Raw genomic sequence first — 6,108 nt, forward strand, 5'->3', positions numbered from 1 at the left:
CCACATGTGCTAAGCGGCGATGCCACAGCCAGCCCATGCTAGTCTTAGCGATTAAGCATGCATCTAGACCAGCCTCCTCTTTTGCAAAATCAACTAAATAAAGTTTGCCGTCTAGTACACCCTTAAAAGCTAGTGAACCATCACATCTTCTAAAGACAGACACATCTACATTAGTGAATAGACAATTATATCCCATATTGCATAATTGACTAACAGATAGTAAATTATATCCAAGAGACTCAACTAAAAACACATTAGAGATAGAGTGCTCATTGGATATTGCAATCTTGCCTAAACCTTTCACCTTGCCTTGGTTCCCATCACCGAATATGATTGAATCTTGGGAATCCTTATTCTTGACGTAGGAGGTGAACATCTCCTTCTCCCCCGTCATATGGTTTGTGCATCCGCTGTCGATAATCCAGCTTGAGCCCCCGGATGCATAAACCTGCAAGGCAAATTTAGGCTTGGGTCTTAGGTACCCAACTCTTGTTGGGTCCTACAAGGTTAGTCACAATTTCCTTAGGGACCCAAATGCAAGTTTTATCACCCTTGCATTTTGCCCCTAATTTCCTAGCAACTATCTTCCTATCCTTTCTACAAATAGCAAAGGAAGCATTTAAAGCATGATAAATTGTAGAAGGTTCATTCACTTTCCTAGGAATATTGACAACATTTCTCCTAGGCATATGATGAACAACATTTCTTCTAAACACATTTCTATCATGCATATAGGAAGAACTAGAAGCAAACATGGCATGAGAGTCAAAAGCATTACAACTCCTATCATCATGAACATTTCTAGAAAATTTTCTATCATGGTACATGAAGGCATGGTTTTTTTTTGCATTACTCACCATAGGGGCCTTCCCCTTCTCCTTTGTGGAGATGGAAGCCTTATGGCTTGTTAAGTTCTTGACTTCCCTCTTGAAGCCAAGACCATCCTTAATTGAGGGGTGTCTACCAATTGTGTAGGCATCCCTTGCAAATTTTAATTTGTCAAATTCACTTTTGCTAGTCTTAAGTTGGGTATTAAGACTAGCAACTTCATCATTTAATTTTGCAATAGAGGCTATGTGTTCACTACAAGCATCAATATCATAATCTCTACACCTATTGCAAATAACATCATTTTCTACACAAGATGTTGATTTACTAGTTATTCTTAACTTAGCATTCAAATCATCATTTATGCTCTTTAAGCTAGAAATAGAATCATGGCATGTAGACAACTCACAAGCAAGCATTTCATTCCTCTTAATTTCTAATGCAAGGGATTTTTGTGCCTCTACAAACTTATCATGTTCTTCATACAAAAGATCATCTTGCTTTTCTAGAAGCCTATTCTTATCATTTAAAGCATCAATCAATTCATTAATCTTGTCAATCTTAGATCTATCTAAGCCCTTAAATAAGCATGAATAGTCTATTTCATCATCATCACTAGACTCATCCTCACTTGAAGAAGCATAAGTAGAGTTTCGAGTACTTACTTTCTTCTCCTTAGCCATGAGGCATGTGTGATGCTCGTTGGGAAAGAGAGATGACTTGTTGAAGGCGGTGGCGACGAGTCCTTCGTTGTCGGAGTCGGACGTGGAGCAGTCCGAATCCCACTCCTTTCCAATATGTGCCTCGCCCTTTGCCTTCTTGTAATTCTTCTTCTTTTCCCATTTTCCACTCTTTTTTTCCTGGTCACTATCATTATCGGGACAATTAGCGATAAAGTGACCAATCTTACCGCACTTGAAGCATGAGCGCTTCCCCTTCGTCTTGGTCTTGTTTGAATGCTCCTTGCGACCCCTTAGCTCCGTCTTGAAGCGCTTGATGATGAGGGCCATTTCTTCATTATTAAGCCCGGCCGCCTCAATTTGCGCCACCTTGCTTGGTAACGCCTCCTTGCTTCTTGTTGCTTTGAGAGCGATAGTTTGAGGCTCTTGGATTGGGCCATTCAATGCATCATGCACGTATCTAGCCTCCTTGATCATCATTCGCCCGCTCACGAACTTTCCAAGTATCTCCTCGGGCGTCATCTTGGTGTACCTAGGATTCTCACGAATATTGTTTACAAGATGAGGATCAAGGACAGTAAAAGACCTTAGCATTAGGCGGACGACGTCGTGATCCGTCCATCGCGTGCTTCCATAGCTTCTTATCTTGTTGACAAGGGTCTTTAGCCGGTTGTACGTTTGAGTTGGCTCTTCTCCCCTTATCATAGCGAATCTCCCGAGTTCGCCTTCCACCAACTCCATCTTGGTGAGCATTGTAACATCATTCCCCTCATGAGAGATCTTGAGGGTGTCCCAAATTTGCTTGGCGTTATCCAAGCCGCTCACTTTGTGGTATTCATCCCTGCACAAAGAAGCTAGAAGAACAGTAGTAGCTTGTGCATTTTTATGAATTTGCTCATTGATAAACATGGGACTATCATTACTATCAAAATGCATTCCATTCTCAACTATCTCCCATATGCTTGGATGGAGAGAGAACAAATGACTACGCATTTTGTGACTCCAAAATCCGTAGTCCTCTCCATCAAAATGAGGAGGTTTACCAAGTGGAATAGATAATAAATGAGCATTTGCACTTTGAGGAATACGCGAATAATCGAAAGAAAAGTTTGAGTTAACCGTCTTTCGTTTGTCGTAGTCGTTGTTGTCGTTTTCCTTGTGGGAAGAAGTGGACTCATCACTGTCGTCGTAGTAGACGATCTCCTTAATGTGCCTTGTCTTCTTCTTCTTCCCATCTTTTCGTCTATGACCCGAGCCCGAGTCGGTAGGCTTGTCATCCTTTGGCTCGTTGACGAAAGATTCCTTCTCTTTATCGTTGATCACGATACCCTTCCCCTTAGGATCCATCTCTTCGGGCGGTTAGTCCCTTTGTGAAGAGAATGGCTCCGATACCAATTGAGAGCACCTAGAGGGGGGGTGAATAGGTGATCCTGTGAAACTTGAAAACTTAAGCCACAAAACTTGGTTAATCGTTAGCACAATAATTGCCAAGTGGCTAGAGAGAAATCCTCAACAAAACACAATAACCAACAAGGATCAATCACAGAGATGGCACAGTGGTTATCCCGTGGTTCGGCCAAGACCAACGCTTGCCTACTCCACGTTGTGGCGTCCCAACGGACGAGGGTTGCAATCAACCCCTCTCAAGCGGTCCAAAGACCCACTTGAATACCACGGTGTTTTGCTTGCTTTTACTCAATCCCGTTTGCGAGGAATCTCCACAACTTGGAGCCTCTCGCCCTTACACTTTAAGATCACAAAGAAACACAGAGCGAGGGATTAGCAACGCACTCAAGACAAGAAATCACAGCAACACCACGCACACAAGTCGCAAAGAGAGCTCTCAACACAACCCAAAGAGTTCACCACTCAACTAGAGCTCTAATTGCTTATCGCAAAGAATCAAAGGCGCGGAATCGATGTCTTGGTGCTTAGGAATGTTGTAGGAATGCTTGGTGTCTTCCTCCATGCGCCTAGGGGTCCCTTTTATAGCCCCAAGGCAGCTAGGAGCCGTTGAGAGCAATCTAGGAAGGCTGATCTTGCCTTCTGTCGACTGGCGCACCGGACAGTCCGGTGCACACCGGACATGTCCGGTGCCAGATTTCTTTCCATAAGTGGCGCAGTCGACCGTTGGCAGCCTGAGAGCCGTTGGCGCACCGGACATGTCCGGTGCACACCGGACAGTCCGGTGCCCCCTTCTAGCCGTTGGCTCGGCCACGTGTCCCGCGCAGATCGCGCGGCCGACCGTTGGCTCACCGGACAGTCCGGTGCACACCGAACAGTCCGGTGAATTATAGTCGTACGTCGCCGGTGAATTCCCGAGAGCGGCCAGTTCACTCGAGCCAGCCTGGCGCACCGGACAGTCCGGTGCTCCCAGACTGAGCAGACTTTGGCTGAACAAAGCCATCTCATTTCCAATTCGATTTTTCCTGTTTCCAGCACTTAGACACAATACATTAGTCTCTAAAACAATGTACTAAGTCTGAGAAACATACCTTTATCCTTGATTTGTACTTTGTCCACCATTTTACACTTAGGCACTTGTGTTGGGCACTAAATCACCAAAATACTTAGAAATGGCCCAAGGGCACATTTCCCTTTCAGAGATTAGCCTGAGTAAAGATGTACTTGAGGCTCTTATGATATGTATAGATGTTGCAGTGGGTTTCCATCAAGTAGTGCCTCCACATTTTAAGGCATGAACCACGGCTACCAACTCGAAGTCATGACTAGGATAATTTTGCTCATGAGGTCTGAGTGCTCTTGATGCGTAGGCAATGACTCGGTTGTCTTGCATTAAAACACAACCCAGTCGAGTGCCAGAGGCATCACAATACACATCAAACAACTTGTTGTTGTCAGGCTGCGCCAACACAGGTGTTGTAGTCAGATGTTGCCTCAAGGTGTGAAAGGCATCTTCACACTTCTGACCCCATTCATATTTTGTTCCCTTCTTCAACAATTCTGTCATGGGCTTTGCAATTCGGGAGAAGTCTGGAATGAATCGTCGATAATACCCAGCTAATCCTAGAAAACTCTGAATCTGGCGGACAGTTGTGGGTGGCTTCCAGTTCATTAATTTTTGCACCTTGTTCGGATCAACTGCTATTCCTTTTTGAGAGATATTGCGACCCAAGAATTTAATCTCTTTTAGCCAGAAATCACACTTTGAGAATTTGGCATAAAGGTGGTGTCCTCTCAGACATTGGAGCACTACATGCAAATGACCAGCATGCTCTTCATCGTTTCTTGAATACACCAAGATATCATCGATGAAGACTGCCACAAATTTGTCCAGTTCAGGCATGAAAACTGAATTCATCAAGTACATGAAATATACAGGTGCATTTGTCAACCCAAACGACATCACCAAATACTCATACAGCCCATATCTGGTTGAGAAGGCAGTCTTTGGAATATCACTTGCTCGTATCTTGATCTGATGATAGCCGGAGCGAAGATCTATTTTGGAAAACACCTTGGCTCTGACCAATTGGTCAAAAAGAACATCAATATGAGGCAAAGGATACTTGTTCTTGATAGTCACCGCATTGAGTGGGCGGTAATCTATGCACAATCTTAAGCTTTCATCCTTCTTTTTCACGAACAAGGCTGGACATCCCCAAGGTGAAGTACTTGGGCGGATGAAACCTTTGTCCATCAATTCTTGCAGCTGTTTCTTCAATTCTGCCAACTCGGTGGGTGGCTTCCGGTAGGGCCTCTTGGAAATAGGTGACGTTCCTGGTTGCAATTCGATGGCGAATTCGATATTCCGATCTAGCGGCATTCCTGGCAACTCGTCAAGAAAAGCATCTGCATACTCACAGACCACTGGAATTTTCTTCAAAGGTAGCTCTATCATGGAAAAAGCACATGACCGAGCGGTCTCTTGGCTGGGCAGGTACAACGTTGAGAGCACCTAGAGGGGGAAGTGAATAGGTGATCCTGTGAAAACTTAAACTTATAGCCACAAAAACTTGTTAAGTGTTAGCACAATAATTGCCAAGTGGCTAGAGAGGAGTCTCAACAAAACACAATACCACAAGAGATCAATCACAGAGATGACACAGTGGTTTTATCCCGTGGTTCGGCCAAGACCAACGCTTGCCTACTCCACGTTGTGGCGTCCCAATGGACGAGGGTTGCAATCAACCCCTCTCAAGCGGTCCAAAGACCCACTTGAATACCACGGTGTTTTGCTTGCTTTTTATCAATCCCGTTTGCGAGGAATCTCCACAACTTGGAGCCTCTCGCCCTTACACTTAAGATTCACAAAGAAATACGGAGTAAGGGAGAACTAGCAACGCACACAAGACTCAAAATCAGAGCAACCACACGCACACAAGTTGCAACAAGAGCTCGCAACACAACTCAATGAGTTCACAACTCAACAAGAGCTCTAGATGCTATCACAATGAACCAAATGCGTGGAATCGATGTCTTGGTGCTTAGGAGTGTTGTAGGAATGCTTGGTGTTCTCCTCCATGCGCCTAGGGGTCCCTTTTATAGCCCCAAGGCAGCTAGGAGCCGTTGAGAACAAATCCAGAAGGCCATCCTTGCCTTCTGTCGTCGGGCGCACCGGACAGTCCGGTGCACACCG

The sequence above is a fragment of the Zea mays genome, chromosome 4, assembly GCF_902167145.1.
Source record: "Zea mays cultivar B73 chromosome 4, Zm-B73-REFERENCE-NAM-5.0, whole genome shotgun sequence".
Classification (NCBI taxonomy): domain Eukaryota; kingdom Viridiplantae; phylum Streptophyta; class Magnoliopsida; order Poales; family Poaceae; genus Zea; species Zea mays.